This window comes from Pleurodeles waltl, chromosome 2_2 (genome assembly GCF_031143425.1).
Source record: "Pleurodeles waltl isolate 20211129_DDA chromosome 2_2, aPleWal1.hap1.20221129, whole genome shotgun sequence".
NCBI classification, from domain to species: domain Eukaryota; kingdom Metazoa; phylum Chordata; class Amphibia; order Caudata; family Salamandridae; genus Pleurodeles; species Pleurodeles waltl.
Window position 1 is genome coordinate 142,039,223 of NC_090439.1, and position 20,161 is coordinate 142,059,383.

Below are 20,161 nucleotides of genomic sequence, written 5' to 3' on the forward strand. Positions count from 1 at the left end.
TTTACTTTCAAGGAGAAGGAACTCATCCAGCTTGTCAATTTTTCATGGAAGGAGTTTAAGGCTAGAATATCAGGTGTGAGTTATATACTTTAAGTTAAAGGTTTTAATTATGTGTCTGTTGGTGCACAGAGAACTCTTTTTCCTCACACATTAGACCAAGTGGATCCACATAAGAACTGAATAGCAGTGGAGAAATGAGTAAGCTCTGGAGGGACACTATTTAATGGCTAGGATAGGAGATCAGAAAGAACACATTTTGATAAACTGTGATGTGTGAAAGAGAAAAGATGCAAACTATTGCAGCATTTAGCCCTTGTTTCCCATTCTGGTTGATAAGATGAAGAGTAACATATCATGGTCAGTGGTGTTAAATGCCACCGGCAGATCCAGCAAACCCAACAGGCATGCATGACTGTTGTCAGTAGTAGGGTGAGTATCATCCAGAGGGCACAGTCTCTATGCTGAATTTAGGTCAGAACCCTAATTGATAGCAACTTAGAAGGTAATTGTTGAAAGTGTGATGGATTTGTGAAAAACATCTGGTTGGCTTTTGAATTTAAGGAGAAACAGAGTCCCTTGACATTAGCAAGTATCTCACAACTGCTTTTTTCAATAATTTTTCCAATTAAGCAGAGTGTGGGGACCAGTGTCAAGTTCTGGAAGTGCATCAGGTCTGTTAGCTCCCTTTAATAATGTGGCAGTCTGACTTTATTGTAATGCTATGGGATGTAATGGGCACATAGATTTAGCAGGTTCACATGTTTATGGTGGATCCACTTAACAATAGCAATAGACTGTGAGTGTGGCAATCAAACCTTAAGTGAGTTGCTCTACATATAAGTGCCTTACAATCCTTATGGTCCACAGACAAGACTCATAATGAACCCTTAGATAAATGAACAATGTTTAAAGGGAAGCAGAGAAGGTACGAATGAAAATTGACATCTGGAGTTTAGAAACAAGATAAGGGATAGGGAGAGAAATACAGACAGAGTGAGAGCAAGAGAATGTGTTTGGTGTTTGGAAGACAGAAGTAACAATGTGATTTAGGATGCATAACTTTGGCTGTGTCATTATGCGCTGGAGGAATGACACAAAATTGTAATCAGCAATGCATATATAGTGTGTTTAATACTACTACTATAAAGTGGAGCAACCAGAGTATTGTTGAAGGTGCATTCACAATAGAAGATTAATAATTCATATATATGAGTGCTCAAACAGTGCTTTTAACATGTTGGATTTCAATACGTGTGCACATTTATGTTCATGTACTTTGAATAAGATATTAAGGTGAACTTACATATAATCATAAATTGTTGAGAGATTAATTGAAGATACACATATAATCATGTATTTTTAATGTGCACTGAAGTATCATTCTAAATTAGATTGACTAGATGCCTGAGTTGTGTGTCTAATCTTCAACGTGGAGTTTGCTAACTTTGCAACATTCTTAATTTGCAAGAGCACCCGTCTGAGTCTACAGTTAATGAAAAGCATATTGTGTATTTGCGATAGTGGGATGCTGGAGGATATTTTGACAAGGACAAAGGGAGCACTAACAAACAGAGAAGGAAGAGTCCTATTTGTGTGCCGTGCTTCTAGAGGCTCTCAGGGTTGTCTTGATGTTCAACTTGTGGGATGAGAACTTGGAGGGAGTTGCCAATTCCAAATGCACATGGAAGATTTAAAAAACTGCTGGTGTTGATAATGTGGATTCTAGAAGGTTCTGCAAGGTCTAAATTAGTATTCATGTGGCTAGAGCCTACCTCTTTAACCTTTGGCGAGAGCAGTTGTCTCTGAGACTTAGAAAGATACTCACCTCTCTATTCCTAACCTGGTTGAGCTACATGCTATGCACACCTCTCCATCAGACCTACTACCGAGGTTTCTGTTGTGCTGACACATTCCTAATATTTTCAGCATTTCCTATATTTCCTCAGAGATAATCAGGATTCCCCGGTATCTTAGCTAGAAACCTTAAAGTCAATTTGTTTTTCACATGATTAGGCAAGAAGACTGACTTGTATACTGATCACCAAATTCTATTTCTTATCTTTTGTATTGGTGTAAGTGAGATTCTTGTAGGCCTTATGCTTATACGATTTAATCTGATTTGACACTGTACTTCATCTTCATGTACTCATATAGCATGTTTCTGAGAGTCATTAACGTAAGTATGGCCTTTAATGTGAAAAAGGTATTTGAACTCAAAATCTCAGAGTCAGAAAAGTAATGTGCAACCAAACAGGTTACACTTGTCAGTGATTTGAAGTGTTGATTTGAACTCCCTTTATCCCTTGGTACTCTAAAATGGTCTATTGAGAGGAGAGAAACAAGAAAATGGGCCAAGAATCATCATTATTGACATACAAATACTGTAAAGCTGGGATGTCGAGTATTGCTCTAAGAAGGTATGAGTTATGTCATAGCTCAGGATATCCATGGGCACTATGTACTAAGATTGATAATAGCGATTTCAAAATTATAATTTACCTTGAATCGCAATTATGGAATTGCTATTCCTAATTAACAAAACATAAATTATCGATTCCTAATGGGTCGCAATTAACCTACCTCCTGAATATTAATGAAGTAGGTTTCTATTTGTGGCCCATTATGAATGATAGCCATTATAGGGACGATTGCCTGCTGGGGTGCAGTCCATTTTCTTTAAAGGAATGCTAATATCCCTCAATCTTGCAGAATAATGAAGGACATTATTAATTAAAGCCTCTTTCTTGGGTATGTCCTGGGACCACTATATTACCAATTAAAGGAATGCAATAAATGTAATGTCCAAAACCAATAGTCTTAAAACCTGCAAATATGGATGGAGTCACTAAATAAATAGACAGCTTGATCCTCTGTGAGGGCAACCCCCTAATAATACTGATAGTATGTAACACATGAGTAACCTTTTATGCCACGGTGCACCTGGGTAAACAAAAAGGCAATGGATCACATTATGGATATCATATGAAATTTAACCGTAGGTAGCAAGTAGATTACTAGAAACAATTAATGACAAGCATGAAATCAGTGACAAAGCCCTGTATGTGCAAAATCCTACATGTATACATATAATAAAACAAACAATTGTGGTTCAAACAATAGAGCATTCTAAGCAGCAATTAACAATTCACAAATCAGTCCATCAGTTGGTATGTCAAGGCCTAGGCAGAATGTCATAGTGTCAAAGATGTCTTGAAATCATATATTAATTGATGAGGTAATCTTCAGGACAAAAACAATGTGATACACAGTTTGCACTTGGGAGGGAACATCTGTGAGTAAGTATATGCAAACAAGTTTATGATTTAGCTTTTTATTTGTTATATATGTTGGTAGAAGGTTAAAGCCGATTAAGTCATCAATGTAGATCAAAAATGCATCCAAAGTGGTTGTGTGAAAGGTACAGTCCTGTTTAGTCTCAACAGTCTAAGGAGGTGATATGGATGAAAACAAGTGGTATCCAACGATTCTGGTAGAGCAAATCGTCTGGCTTTATAAATCCTTAAGTCTCTCTCAGAGAAAAAGAATTTTCCACCACATAGGCAATGTGTGGAAAAATGTGTTTCCATGTGTTCCCACAACATAGGAGAGTTAATAACGTAATGGCTGAGCAGAGTGTGAGGGACAGAAGTAGATTATCATCATATTTTGCTCCAAAAGTACATAAATGATCCACAGGTCTTGTCATTTGGAAAAAAGCTGATCAATGCTAAAGCCAAATGAGTGCCAAACATATTGCCATATTTGTGTAAATGAATGCTAGCACTGTCTAATGGTTCCAAAATGTATTACCAACACATTTCAGAGCTTTGACAGCAATGCTTTCCCCTTTGCCTGACATCACTCCTTGAGCAAATGTCAAACACCTTTCCGAGAGGAAAGCATTATGGCTCTTGTGTTTAAATGGACCTCTTCATTGCTAGATTAGGTATTAAGCAACATTTATCACTGTATGAGTACTAATATCTTCCTGTTTAACACCTCCAAGATGGAGGTTTTATTTTTAGATCCAAAAGCATAGCACAAATCTAAGCATGTAGGCCTCAGTTTCATCAAGTAAACGTCGTTGCTAGAATTGCGTGCACCAACGAAGTAGCATCAAATCTTTCTTTGTCACTGTGAAAATTCCGTCTCTGATGTTGGTTGGTTGCATTAATAAATACCTGCCAAGAGCAAAATACCTTACTGTGGCCTTGCAAAGTCACGACTTCATTGGATGCAAAATGTTGAGAATACAGCCATTAGATATTTTAACAGTTTGGGTAGAACAGACAACATTTAACTGGCTTCCTTCTGTTCCTTAGTCATATCCACTCAAGGGTGGTTTTCTGTCCTCTTTATGGTTACATGAGTTGGTCTGGCGTATCTGGTCATTTATATGTGTCCCAGTCTTCTAGCAGGTAACCTACAGAGAAAAGTGTAATACCAAGAACCAGTGACATGTGCTTTTCTCAGTTATGGCCCCACTATCTGAATGCCTTATCATTGGTTGTAAGGTTCCCACCTTCTTTCAAATTCTCTTAATCCTGATTAAAAAAATGAAGAGTATGTTTTGATAGGTCAATAGTTGATATTTTGAGAACTGCAGACAGATGTGCAGCAGCTATAGAAGTTCCAAAAAGTAAAAAGTACCTGCCCTTCTTTAATTTAAACATTGAGTGAAAATTAAATGACCTTGTTCCTGACATTTGTGAAGTGACACAACATTTTTTGTGAGGTTTTGATAAGGAATGCACATACATCAGAGCTCAAACCAGATAATGACGCTCACATTCATCTGGAAAAGGTATATGACCATTTCCCATCATCTTGAATCCCATAACCTATTTGCAGCGGAATGCAGAGTTGTTCATAATCTTACGTATCTCATGTCTAGTGCAAAAAGCTATGGAGGCAACTGCCTGTCTGAACTTGTGAACCTCTTCTCCTTTAACCCTTCATCTAGGAACTTTACAACCAGCCACACCTTTTCGTTTTCCCAAGCCACTTTCAAGAGAAGAAAACAGAATGGGTAAATTTAAAATTGGCTTTCCTGCAATTAGCTGTGACTTACTTTTGTATTACTCCTTCTTTGCTATTTTATTTGAGTAGTAAGACATGATTAGGCGTGTATAACTAAAGTCTCACTTTTGCAATAAAAGAGTAAACCAGGAGAATTTAAGGAGTAAGGCAGAAGAACTACAAGAGTAAGTCATTGCAATTTTAGAAATGCAAGATTGTGTTATAAACCACTGAGGTCAAATGGCAAAGATGTATCTGAGTATGTAAAGTAGTACTAAATGAAATACAAATTCAAATCTTTATTAACATATCTAAATATAAAAACTCATCATCGAACATAGAAATGATCAACAATTAAAAATTTAGATAATACAAAAATATACATTGTGAATATCATAGATAAAAACAATCATTAAAGCCAATTGATGATTCCTATAATTCTTGATGCAAAAATGTCTAGGGGTCTACAACAGTTGAAGCCAAAGTAATATAGATCATGTCTTTATAATATATCTTAAATCCAATAAAACCACCAATCAATAGATAAAAGAGATCCAAAACTGCAGCAGCATAAATTGGGTACTTTGAGGCTTCTGGCTAAATAAATAGCCCCATAGAAGTAGTGCAGTAGTGGACCAACCCTCAGGGCCATCTCTACCAAGAGCCTTAAGTTCTCTGCGGCAGGTAAACAAGGCAGCCAAAATATATTTAGAAATAGCAATTACTACCACCGTTGATGGATTGCTTTTATAAAGCCTGCAGGCATTAACACGGACATAATGGGACCGGATTTTACAAAGAGGGGCAATCCACTTTCTGCTTGGAACTATGTATTTGTGGCAGAAAAAGAGAAAGTGTTCAATTGATTTCTCGTCTACAAATCATAATTTGCATCTACTATGACCAAGACTGGTCGGCAGCCACCAGGAGGTGTAAGCATCCGCAGGCAAAGTGCTGTACCTAAACTGTAGAAACAAAGAAAGAGCACGAGCAGATATGGTCAAATCCATAGAAAGTTCAGCAAATGGTTCCTGCTTTAGGAGCAGGAATTTGCTTGTCAGACAGCCAGTTGTACTCATCTGAAAAACCTGGGTATTAGCTTTCTCCCAGAATTTCTTTTTCACAAGTGGAGCTGCATTGGCGGGGATTGCTTTAGGATTATCCTAAAACTGTGGGAAACCTAATTCTGCCCAATTTAACTTCATTTTCCACAACCAGCTAACCTTATCCAGACAGTATGAACACCCTAATATATCTCTAAAACCCTCCTTATGGGGTTCCATATCTACAGTCTTTCAGAGTCAAATCCAATAGAGTGGGAGTTTCAGGACTGCGTGATCGTGAAAATGTAAAGAAATTCGATATGACATGACAATCAACACTTTCTCCAGTTATTGGCTAACTTTGAATGATTGCACACTTTCATGTAAAAAGGTCTCATTTATATAGTACCAATCTGATTCACCATTGCATTGGTGATTGAGACTATCTCTAAGCACCGCAACATCTGTCCAGTTTTTCACACAAGGTTAGTTTGAGGTGGTGTTCTTTATTCTATTTTATTTAAATTATTTATTTATCAATTTCTTTCAAATAGTGCAATGCACTTATCATGAAAGTTCGACAGTTCAACAGTATCTTACATAGATCATTCTCTGTAGCGTCTATACAACTCTACTTTGGTGTCTTTTATTGCTGTTTCTAAAATCTGATTCAAAATCCCACTCTATGCACTGTTACTTGAATTGGAAAGGCTAGTTTCCACATAGCTGATATGTTTACATTCTTTCAAACTAACCTAATTGTCAGAGTATTGTTTCCCACTGTGCTAGTATGTGACCCCACCTATCTTCAAATACCAAGAGCTGATCATTGAGTTCATATATCCGTCTTTCATGGATAGCTTTGAGTTCACAAATCAGTCTTTCATGCAAAGCTTTGCTTTGTATATCTGTTCTTTATTCCACTTATCTCTGCCTGGTGGTACTGATGACTTTTAGTGTCACAGAAAAACACAGGGGCAGATTTAAGAGCCCCTAGTGCCTCCTTGCGCCACATTAGAGTAATTATTTTTACGCTAATGTGGCCCAAAGAGGGCAAAATCGCCCGAACCAATTTGCAAAGTGGTGAAATGCATGCATTGTGCCACTTTGTAACCTCTTGTGCCACATTATGCCTGCGCCAGGCATAATGTATGCAAGAGGGACATTTCTCTATTGTGGGGGCCTAAAAAATGGCGCAAAGAAATCTGAAAGAATTCTTATTCATTGTTTTGGCATTTTTAAAGCCTGCTCAAAGTAGGCATTAGAAGGGGGCAGGCCATTGTTTTCAATGGCCCCTAGGTACTGTTCAGGGTTAGCACCAAAGGTTTGGCGCTAGCCCTGAACAGTACATCTATAGAGTCAGAAATGCTGACGATATTGCCACCTACTCTGCGCCATGGTGTGCCATATGTTAGATACAGTGCACACTCGTGGGTGGGAGGGGGGCACAAGGGGCTGAAAGAAAAGCGGTATTACACGTAATGTAGCACCACTTTTGTTAAATCTGGCCCATAGTGTGTTTTCAAAAACAGTGGACAGTATGAAAGTATGTGCAAGGTCCAAGATATGCCATTCCTGGCTCTAACTGAGCAGACATGGGGTAACCCTCATTACTTCCCGTCCAAAACTCACCTTCCTTTCTCAACCAATGAGGCTCCTTGCCTCCCCTAGACCTCTCCCTTCCCCTTTAAAAAGTCCCCCCACCCCCAATGCCTCCTGTTCTTTTTTGTCTAGCCTGCTAGAATTACCTTCTCTTTCTCCCCAACAGCGGGACCTGGGGGAGCTTCATGTTGACTCTCAGCGGGTGCGGTGCTCCTCGCGGTGGGCTCCTGGCAGTAGCGTCTTCCTGGAGGTCAGCTGTGCTGACTTCAAAAACGCTTCCAGGTCAGCTGAAGGAGTCGGATGGCGCTCTGGTGGCTGGGGCTGCACTTTTGGGGCTTCGCCTCGCGTTTGCTGGGCTGATTCCACAGTAGGGTCCTCTTCCTTCAGCTACGGTAGAATGGCCGATTCTGCCCACGTTTTTTCTTACTTTTGTGTAATTGGTGCGACAGATTTATTTGCTGATTGTAGGGGGGGTTCTCCTTTATTTTAGTTGGCTGCTGTTGGGGCTTCTTTGTTATGCATTTTTTCTTGAAGCATGTCTATGCAGGGTCATTCCAAAAGGCGCCGGATTGTGTCTTCTTCTTGTTCTGAGGGGGAGGATGTTGCGGTTTCCATTCAGGTGCCTGGTGGATGCCAGGTTATGCTGGGGGTTCCTGCTCCTCTCATGTCCAGGGAGGAGGTTCAGGACATGATTGAGGTGGCTGTGTCTAAGGCCCTTCAGGCTCGGGCACCCTGTCCTGGATGTTCTTCTGCCTCCTGTCCCTCAGGGTGGCGTAAGGGTCCTCTTCCTCGGATGATGGCTCTCCTTCTATGTCTTCTGGTGGGAAGTATGTCTCCAGGGAGGAGATGTGGGATGTTCTGGCACATGTTCGGGACAATTTGGGATTTCCTTTTTTTCAGCCTTCTGGGGCTGATTCCCACTTGTTTCTGCAGTATGTTACACCTTCGCGGTTTGCCATGCCTTTCCAGGGCCTGGTTAAGGATTTAGTTTTCTATGAGTGGAAGAATGTGGACATATCTCAGGTTCCTCGTTTTCTCAATAAGTTGTAGTTGCTGGAGGAGGAGGAGGTGTTGCCTCCTTCTGTTAAGCTGGATTCTATTTTGGCTACTTAGATTGGCAAGACTGCAGTCAATCTGGAGGACTGTGTTCCTGCTGATGCCATTGACAGGAAGGTGGATTCGGGTCTGAAGAAGGCCTTGCTGCAGAGAATTTGGCTGGTATTTTCTCTGCGTATTCTGCCCAATCCTTGGTGCTGGTCTTTGACAAACTTGCGGTTGCTGTGCAGTATGGCTCCGAATGTTCGGAGCTGCTGGCAGTGATGGAGCAACAGGCCAGGTTGCTGGCTGTCATGTTTTCTGGTGTGGTCCGCACTTCGGCCCTGGCTGCTGGGGCATTAATTGGGGCCCGTAGGTCTTTTTGTTTGCAGATGTAGAAAGCAGATCCGGGGGAGAAGGCTGCTCTCCTGCGGCTTCCTTTTGCAGATCACACTTTGTTTAGGGATCAATTGCCTTCAATGATTTCCAAAGCTTTTAAGGAGAGTAAGCATGCCTTACCTTACAAAGGTGGTTCCTTGTCTGGTAAAGGTTGGTGGAAGCATTCTCCCTCTTCTCCCAAATTTGATTCCAAGTCCTTTTCTTCCAGGAAACGTTGTTTTCAGCCCCGTTTTTCTTCTAAAAAATCTGGTCTTTCTGTTCGGGGTGGTCTCAAGAAGGATTCCTGACAATCACTGTGGGCCTGGAAGTTGCCCGATTGGGGTTCGACTGAGACACATTCTTCACGTTTGGCGGGTGATGTCGCCAATTGCTGGGTGCTGGACATTGTGGAAAATGGCTAAGCCATAGACTTCAACCAGGTTCCTCCGGATACGGGGGTTTGTCCAATGCCCCTGCCTGTGGACAGTGCCAAGAGAGCAGCATTGCTGGATGGGGACTCGGTACTTGCTATTGAAAGGGGCCATCTCCGGGGATCCTGTAGGGGAAAGGGGACATGGTGCTTATTCTGTCTTGTTCCTGGTCCCAAAGGTGTCATGGGTTTTCGTCCAGTACTGAATCTCAAATGGCTGAATACCTGGATCAAGACTGTGCATTTCCGAATGCTGGCCATTCCGATAATTTTTGCACTGATCAGTCCGGGGGATTTCCTGGGGTCTCTGGATCTGAAGGATGCTTATCTGCATGTTCCAGTTCCTCTGTCCTCTCTGAGGTTCCTCCGCTTTGCAGTAGGCCGGGTCCATTTTCAATTCTGTGTTCTTCCATTTAGCCTCAAGTCCTCTCCCAGGTGTTGGCTCCTCTGGTGACTCTTCTCCATTCCGAGAAGGAGGTTTGTCCATCCGTATTTGGATGATATTCTGATTCAGGCTCCCAGCATGGTTCTGTTGGAGATTCATGTGGTAAGGGTTTTGGTCAACTGGGGGAAGTCAGATTTGGTTCCTTCCCAGGATTTGGTTTTCATTGGGGTGTGCTTTATAACTCTACATGATTGGTGACTGTGTCGGAGAAGTGGCTGTTGAGCCTCCAGTCACAGGTGTTGATGGTCTTGTCACAAAGACCTCCTAGCGGTCTTCAGTGGTTGCATCTGCAGGGTCATTTGGTGTTGGTGATTTTTCTAGTGCCTTAGGCACGGTTTCATCTTCTTTGCCTGATGAACTGGTTTATCTCCTGTTGGTCTCCAGCTCCGGGCTCTCTTTGGGCGAGGATTCCTGTGTCAAGATTAAGTCACAGGGAGTTGGGTTGTTGGCTGGTGCCAGCTCATCTTCGGTTGGGGGTGCCTTTGGCTCCTTCGAGGCCTGTTTTAGTGTGACCAATGCACGTCTCTCCGGATGGGGCGTGTGGCTGGGGTCGGAGCAGGTCCAGGAGTTTTGGTCTCTTCAGGAGTCGGTCCGATCCTCGAATTGGGGGGAGTTGAAGGTGTTTCTTCTGGCTCAGGTGCATTTTCAGGTATCCCTGAGGGACAGGGATCTTCTTCTCCGGACGGAAAACTTAGTTGCCAAGTCTTACATAAACAGACAGGGTGGTACCAGGTCTCGGTCTCTGTTTTGGATTGTGAGGGACATTTTCGTTTGGGCTCAAGAGTGGGTTCTGTCTCTTCGGGCCACATATCAGTTGAAGCCGGGTTATTCCCTCCTCCCAAATTTTTTCTCTCCGATTTTCTCTGTTCCATCGTCTGGTTTGCATGTGGGGTCTTCCGGTGATGGATTGTTTGCCGCCCCAGAAAATGCAAAGGTGAAGCGCTTTTGCTCCCGGATTCATTGCCCTCAGGTTTGGGCAGTGGACGGGATGTTGTGTCCTTGGCTTCGGGGTCCTCTTTATATGTTCCCACCCTTCCAGTTGCTCCAGGCTTTTCTGGTAAGGGTGAGGGTTCTCCTGATCGCACCTCATTGGCTCCAGGCAAATTGGTTTCTGTTGCTTCGGGTGATGGCCTCCTAGCAGATGTGGGCTCTCCCTCACTCTTCCTCTCCTCTGACGTTTCCTTGTCTCCCTCTTGGGTCATTGTGGCAGTTGCACTTGACAGTTTAAAGGTTTAACGGCAGAGGTTGATGGGGTTGGGGATTCCGGTCCCTTTGACTTCGACTTTGCTGGCTTCCCGGCATCGTTCCACGTTACTCTCCTATGATCGTCAGTGGCTGGTGTTTGCGTCACCTGGTGGATCCTATGGGGGCTTCTTTGTTTGAGTTTTTGCAAGATGGGGCTCATTTGGGTTTGTCTGTGGCTTCTCTGCGGGTGCAGTGGGTGGCTTTTCAGGGTCCATGGCATAATCTTTCTGATGAGGGTCATTTGATGTCTATATTTTTTCAAGACCTGCTTAACTTGTTTCCTCGTCCGGTGCATTCCTTTCCAAACTGGGATCTTTCGTTGGTGTTGGAGGTCTTGGTTGTTCCTCCTTTTGAGCCTTTGGAGTCCTGTGATTTGCATCATCTGACGGTGAAAACCTTTTTTCTGGTGGCCCTCACTTTGGTCCGGAATTTGGAGGGGTTGGGGCTTTGGCCTGCACTTTTCCTTTTTGTAAGATTTTTCCGGATTGGGTTGTTCTTGTGCCTGTTCCCTCTTTTGTTCCCAAGGTGAATTCCACTTTCCATGCTCAGCAGGAGGTTTCTCTGCCTGCTTTTTGTCCCGACACTTCCTCAGCTGAGGAGGTTCGGTTGCATTCTTTGGATGTGCGTAGGGCATTGTTGGAATACATGCAGGTGGTTGCTCCTTTCCGGAAAGGGGAGTCGTTGTTTGCAAATTTTAGTCCAGCACGGAAGGGGGAGAAACCGTCCACTGCTTCTTTGAGTCGCTGGGTCCCCTCTATGGTTTTGCAGGCCTATTCTTTGAAAGAGGTTGTGACTCCTCCTGGGATCCAGGGACATTCTACCTGGGGTATTGCTGCTAAGGTGGCCGAGTTACAGGGCGCTTCTGTGGTGGAAATTTAAAGGGCGGCTACTTGGGCCTTTCCTTCCACTTTTGTTCGTGTTTGGAGTCGGTATTGGGTCACTGTGTGTTGTACTCTATGATGCAATAGAGGGGTTCTTTTCTGGTGTCCTGATGTGTTGTGATTAAATTTGTTGCAAATCAGTGTCCGTCTCCTGTGTTGCTGTTGCTACTTCTCATTGGTTGGTAAAGGAAAGCGAGGGAGGGAAGGGAGGTAATGCATCCATTACTTACCGGTAATGTCATTACTCCTAGTCCTACTCCCTCGCCTTCCTTTCCGGATCCCTCCCACCCTACCAGTACGGGACGTCTGAGTTGCTGTGTTTGGCTTTTTTCTGTACAGGAGGTGTTGGAACGGGGGAGACTTTTTAAAGGGGAAGGTAAGGGTCTAGGGGAGGCAAAGAGCCTCATTGGTTAGGAAAGGAAGGCGAGGGAGTAGTACTAGGAGTAATGCTATCACTGGTAACTAATGGACGCAGTACTCTCGCTGCTGTCTATGAGTTTGTTACGAGCATGCTCTGGATCAGGAGTGCCAAATGAAGATTGAGTCGAAACAATCTACCAAGTTATGTTAACATTTAAAACTGGAAATTATACAATACAGTTAATTACGTTCAACTAACCTAAGTAAATTATAACCTGTTCATTTGGCATTAGAGGTTGATAATTAACTCTTCAACCAAAACAGTCCTGATAATGAGTGTCAACAGTGCTTCCATTTCTTTTCTATAAACTTTCCCCCACATCTGATTAAACCACCTGGTGAAAGACCTTTTCCAGATATATGGCAAAAGCAACAGCTTGAGAATTGGTTAGGCTTGATTCAACAATGCAGGAAAAGGTTTGGATGGTATTGAGTTTGAGTCTACCTTAAACAATCCCAGATTTTAAGAAACAGATTACTTTAATGATTACCGATTCTAAGCAATTAGCCAGTATTGTTGTAAATATTTTTGCCTTTATGTTTACCAATGAAATTAGATTGTATTTTTTTGGTTCTAGATGGTCTGTGCCATCTTTTAGTATTACCACAATGGTTGCTTCTGCAGCCAATTTGGAGACTTTGCCAGCTAGTGTGAAATGATGTAGGTCTGCTTAGAGGGGCTCTATGATCAAGTTAGTAAAAACTTTAGAAAAGCTGACTGGAAAGCTGTCACTACTGGGTGTTTTGCCAGCGAGGATGCACTTTATCACTCATAGAGTTTGGTATCTTAATAATTATTTTTTCAATATGTAGTTGTCCCCTTCTGGCATGTTCTTGAGATCAATGCTGTCTAAGAATTCTAGGTTCTACATTTTCTTTACTGGAAACATTAGTGGGCTTGTGTAATAAGGCATAGAAGTTCCTAAATACTTTAAAGATTTTGCTGGTTTTATTTTTATTAAGCTATCTGTATAACATCTGGCTCTGTAATACCGTTAAACATTGCACTGTTTCTCCTGGCCATGAAGCTTATTTTTTGACCTCACATGGGATGACTGGGAAGGAGGCAGTGTTAGAGTTCCCCTATACAAATAGTTTTATTTTTTGATCTAGTTGTTGGATGTCTGTTACACTTTCTAGGATTTCATTGTTCATCTGCCAAGAGTTTATTCTAGTTTATGTGGGAGCGTTTCATTTAGGTATTGCGATGACATCATGATCAGAAATCACAATTAGGTGGGTTGGGAGCACACTGCCTCACATCCCAGTCGAGTTTGCCCCTTTGCATCCTGGTAAATGCAGTTCAAATTTAATGCGTACTTGAAAGTGTCCGTAGTTTTTCACTAAAGTTAGTGCAGTCATTGCTGTTCATCTCTATACACGTGTTTCAGGGTAATTGCCCTTCATCAGTAGAGAGTAGAAAACATCAAAAAATATCTGGGGTTGCTGGAAATGCTGCCAAAATCGTCTCAGGTCTAGTACCACTCACAGGCTCACAGGTGCGTCTCCAGAGCTCGTCAGCTCAGTGGCTCAAGGGAGCCTTTTAACAGGAAGGCGGGTTGGGAGCACACTGCCTCACATCCCAGTCGAGTTCGCCCCTTTGCATCCTGGTAAATGCAGTTCAAATTTAACGCTTACTTGAAAGTGTCCGTAGTTTTTCACTAAAGTTAGTGCAGTCATTGCTGTTCATCTCTATACACGTGTTTCAGGGTAATTGCCCTTCATCAGTAGAGAGTAGAAAGCATCAAAAAATATCTGGGGTTGCTGGAAATGCTGCCAAAATCGTCTCAGGTCTAGTACCACTCACAGGCTCACAGGTGCGTCTCCAGAGCTCGTCAGCTCAGTGGCTCAAGGGAGCCTTTTAACAGGAAGGCGGGTTGGGAGCACACTGCCTCACATCCCAGTCGAGTTCGCCCCTTTGCATCCTGGTAAATGCAGTTCAAATTTAACGCTTACTTGAAAGTGTCCGTAGTTTTTCACTAAAGTTAGTGCAGTCATTGCTGTTCATCTCTATACACGTGTTTCAGGGTAATTGCCCTTCATCAGTAGAGAGTAGAAAGCATCAAAAAATATCTGGGGTTGCTGGAAATGCTGACAAAATCATCTCAGGTCTAGTACCACTCAAAGGCTCACAGGTGCGTCTCCAGAGCTCGTCAGCTCAGTGGCTCAAGGGAGCCTTTTAACAGGAAGGCGGGTTGGGAGCACACTGCCTCACATCCCAGTCGAGTTCGCCCCTTTGCATCCTGGTAAATGCAGTTCAAATTTAACGCTTATTTGAAAGTGTCCGTAGTTTTTCACTAAAGTTAGTGCAGTCATTGCTGTTCATCTCTATACATGTGTTTCAGGGTAATTGCCCTTCATTAGTAGAGAGTAGAAAGCATCAAAAAATATCTGAGGTTGCTGGAAATGCTGCCAAAATCGTCTCAAGTCTAGTACCACTCACAGGTGCGTCTCCAGAGCTCGTCAGCTCAGTGGCTCAAGGGAGCCTTTTAACAGGAATGCTCCTTGCACATGACGCCTTGACTTTCCTCATGTGTGCTAAAATAAGTTTGGAGTGTTGGTGTCTCATTGGTTTGAAGATTAGAGTTCTTCAAGAGGAAGTCTTCCTTGGGTTTAAAGGTTGGAACACTGTGTTTGTTCAATCATCATATCTCTTAAGAAGGTTATATTAAGACTTACAGGAAACCAGGATTCTAGAAAGTGAATCGTGAAAGCTAATTACACTTTTGGATTTTAGTGAGTGTTTGCAGTGGAGATTTCTGAAGACTTCTAGTGAGTTGATCTTAAAGTCTGTGCTGGTTATTCAGATGTTAATGTCTTTCAAGTGCTTCCTTAAACCAGTTACTTCCACTTGAAGAATGTTGGTGTTTGTTTTGGTGCTTTGCGTGATGTTATACAGTGTTTAGTTTCTTTTAATATTGTTTACAGAATTGAGATATTGTCTTAAAAGCGATCACAATAGCAGATCATAGTACTGGGCACAGGCAATCTCACAACTTTGTACATCAATTAGTCAGGTTTAGCCTTGTTCATAGTGTTAGAATGTGACAGGGCTGGCAGAGTTTAGCTCATGTGTTTTTTTTAAATGGCCTTCTAAAGATGATGATGGTTCTCTGGGCAGAGTCTGTAGGTTTTGCTACCTGCTTCTGGTGCTCCATTGGAGATATAGATATTGTGAGGTAGTGATTAGAATTGACCACAAATTTCACATTGCACTGCCTCTGATATTCTGTAGTTGCTGGCTGGGAAAAAGTATTTGAATTGTGTTTTTGATATGTGCTATTGAGTGGGACTGGTTACAAAAAGGCTGCCTGGCCCATTGAGTGCAAGTGGAAAAGAATTGACAATTTTACTTATGCCTTTATATCAAATTGTCTTAACCAGAATTGCACAACAATGCTTAATTTATAGAAATAGCTCTGCAGCACTTTCATACTCCAACTCCCCCTCGGGTTGGTGGTTCCAGTATAAGACGGCAAGGCTGGTGGTAACAGTGCAGTATGGTTTTCTGTCAGGGAGATTACTTATGGCAGAGAGCTGCCTCACACATGTGGCAAGGTTGCTGTGCTGCTTCTAGTATACAAAAAGATCTCCTGGGGTTCCTGCAATCAAGGTGTTGCTTTGTCCCCCTTCGACGATATGAGTGGGATTCACTGAATATATAAATGCTTTATTGAGTCAGGAGACCCTCCAGGGCACAGGTTCATCTGCACTGGCAGGCTGCACTCCAGTAGCTGGATAGGGCCATTTTCCTCACAGTGTGGCATAGGGTTAATCTGCTTAAACTTTCTGTATCTGTCGTACAAAGAGTTGCCCATATTGAAAAGTAACTGCATGTATCTTCACAAGTTCCCATTACACTTGTGCAGTATATAAAAAAAAATTCTGGAAAGAAATTAGATGGGAGAGCAGCAGGCTTGCAATAACTCACAGGGGGAGGGGGCACCATCTTGTTCATGTTCCAAGCCACATCACTATATTTGACACAAATTTTAAATAAAGAGTCAGTGTTATATATGGGCAGTCTGTGTGGTTGTCACTCTAATACTGATTTTGGGCACTGAACTAAATGTATATGTGTCCATCATTCATTGACTAGTTCCTATATTAATATCTTCCCTGAGTTGTTCAAAACTATTCAGTCTTCCATCTAACAGTACATCAGAAATGTATCTGATTCCTATTCTCTCCTCTATTTGCCACAGTATCAGTGTCTGTCCTATCTGAATCTTAATATTGTTCTACAGAGGAGATTCAATGGGTATATATGGTAATGTTGTAAAACGTCTATGAATCGCCTTCAAGCACTGTCTTGTGACTCTCAAAATACAATTCTATAATCCTTCTGGATTAAGCCAATTTATACATATAATACTTGACAGTAGTCAAGAACCTGTCTTTCCTACCTGCCTCAAGGCCTGTGCTAATTCCACAATATCCATATTTGTACTTCTATACTATAGCCCAATATTTCTTTTCCAAGTTTTCTTGTACCTGGCTATTGTCATTCGCCAGATTCCCAATGGTGGAGCTTTCAGTCATAGGCCTCTTTGTAATCTCACTAGTGTATAATCATTTATTCTTTGCTTCAATATCTCACTTGACTACACTCCAGGTAGTATTTTATGAGACAGCATCAATGTGTGTACTGGTCCCATAGATACAAGATAGAAATGTGTAGTCTCTGTCCAGAAGGTATAACTGTCTCTGTTTATCTAAAATAGAATTGTGTGACATTATATCTTTGAGTATGCTTCAATCAGAACCTGCACTGAAGGATGTAATAGCTGACCTATTCAATACTTGGTCTTTTGGTAAGTACCAATCCCCACCCACAATTACCTTTTTCCACGAATATTGTAGAAAGTTAAGTTTGAAAGGAGCTTTTTTACCATTAAGGGGGAACTCCTTTCTGAATACCACTATTTTAAACTTTTAACAGAACTGAATCTTAATAAGCACATATTACCTCCTGTGTCTCTTTTCAGGATAGGATACAAAAGGGTTTTGTGAAAAAAGAACCCCACTCCTCCTTCCCTGGAGGAAGTGTCAGGCCCTGCATCCTCACCCTCTCCTTCCTTATCACAAGCATAGATAACTTTACCCACCCAGTCTCATTGAATCATGTCCACCTCAGTGGGGGTTAAATGAGTTTCTTGCAGCAACACTAGTGCTGAGTACTTGGTGGTCATGTCAGACAAGTCCTCAGTACTTTTTATGTAGTGGTCATATTGTTAATGTTTATAGACATGACTACTAATTCTTTCTCCTTTATGCCACTGTGAAATGAGTCTGGGTACCTAATGCTCATTCTTATCTTTCATCAATGACAAGTTTATCAGCATGGTAAGTGTGTTTCTATATGTATGCTGTCCTGTGATCCTTAGAGGTAATTGAGAGGGAACTGCAAACTGTGACCGCTATACATGAGTATATTGCCTACAAATTTTCCTTATAAAAATGAAATTGCACCAACTTTTATTTTATCCAGTTGTTCTAACCTTTTCACATAATAGAGAGAACGTTTTATAACAAAGAAACATTGAGATGATGACAGCTTTATAATGAAATATTATAATAGTAAAAACCATTCTCATCCAGATGAAAAGTTACAAAAAAGAAAACAGAATGAAGGAGTAGAGAGAAACTAGAGGAGGGTAGGAAAACCAGCCATGAGACTGAGGGTACCATGTCCTAACATAATACATTTGAGGGAAAGTCTTTAAAAGGAAAGAGGCCATATCTTGACCCAAGTAGTTGCTTCCAATGTGACAAAGAGCAAATACAGGAGAGCAAGAGTGACACAAAGTGTGTCATTTAAGCAATATTCCTATGATGCTACAGCTTTTCCCTCTTTATCTACAATGTTACCAGGATTAAGCTTTTGGTGGAATCTTGACTTTTCTTTTTCTCTTTTATGTTCTTTAGGGTGGTCCTTCTCAAACCATCATCTTAATCTATCCTCAATGCAGGTTATTTCTGGCTTCCAGTTTCATTTTGTTTGCTTCCTGTTTGGATCTTTCTAGACTCACCTGCTCACTCTCAATGTTCTCTGGAGCGACCTCCATGTTTAAATTTTCATAGCAGCCCAAGACCTAGTCCAATTTGAACAGCTTGTCAATGCTGGACAATTTTCCCCCTCTGCCCTTGGAAATAATCATATCGTTCCATCCTGGGTTCTCAGGAAAGATTTTATTTTATGACTTTAGGGTGGTCCTTATAAAACCATTATCTTAATCTATCCTCAACGCAGGTTATTCCTGGCTTCTAGTTTCATTTTGTTTGCTTCCTGTTTAGTTTTTCATGACACATCTGCTCGCTCCCACTGTTCTCCAGAGCTACCCCCATGTTTACATTTTCAAAGCAGTCCAATACCTAGTCTAATTTGAACAGCTTGTCAACTCTGGACAATTCCCCCCTTCTGCCTTTAGAAATAATCACAGCTTTCCATCTTGGGTTCTCAGGATAGATTTAATATCACAACCGGGAGACCAACTGTAATGCTCCATGCGAAGTAATGCACAAGGGAGAGTCTCAAAGATCATCTGACCGCACCCAAAATGTATGCACTTCAACAGGCATTGAATACCATAGCTGATGCATATGTTACAATCTGGACAGCACATCTGCTAATCATGTGATTTCTTTCTCAGTCTTCATCTTTTTTATAAGTGACCTCCTACGCTCCCTTTGCTGGGGGTGTTCTGCTGCTTCTAGGTAACCCGTTCTGTTTATCTGTACTGCTTGCGCTCTTGCTCTGCCTACGCCTTGTAACTGCTTGCTCTCTTTCTCTGCCTACGCCTTGTAACTAATCTATGTACTAAAAGTCAGGACATAGCACATACTGTATAGGTTTGTTTTCTGTACGTTCATATGGTTGAGTGGCACAAAATGGAGTTTCTTCACAAGATAGAGCTAAAGTTTTGATTCCTACTGCCACAAGTTCTTCAAATTCTTGTTTTGACTGTGTGTGTTACTCTACATGGCGGAATGTTTGAATAGTCCATATATAATGTACTTTTTCAAAGTCTTGGATACAGTGCTTGAAAATGTTTTTGGTTTGATGTAGTTTCAACTGAGAAATCTGTGACAATATAAATATCACATAAGTATAATTACCTTATATTTTGAAGTGATCATTGTGTTCTTTACCTAGCCCAATCACCAATAGTGCCTGTTAATGATGAGTAATGCAAGCAGTGATTTTTCTGGCCATGCATTGATCATTGCACTGCCAGACCGTATCTTGTACACTCTCTGAAATTAGTCCTAGAGATTGAAGTTCACACTACAAATGATTGCTAAGAATCCGGACAGGAGAGTTAACATGATTGTTGATCAAGCCCTTTGAAGCCCCCATAATGTGCACATTATTGTGTTAATCCCTAAATTCCAAATCCACAGTCTTTTTATGAAGTGGTCCTAACTCCTGGCTCCATTCCAGGCCTTTCTGCATGCAGTTGAGTCACTATCACTTGCATTAGTCTGTGCTCTACAGTGTCTACTCCTGTGCGTTGTATGCATATTGCTGTGACTTCAGAATCAGTAGATACAGTGCTGTCTCTCACTTCATCCATAGTGGGTTTGGTTAAACATTGGTTCCCCATACAATATATTCAGTGTAATATCAACCATTTTCTGCTCTTCTGGTGACTGTGTCAGC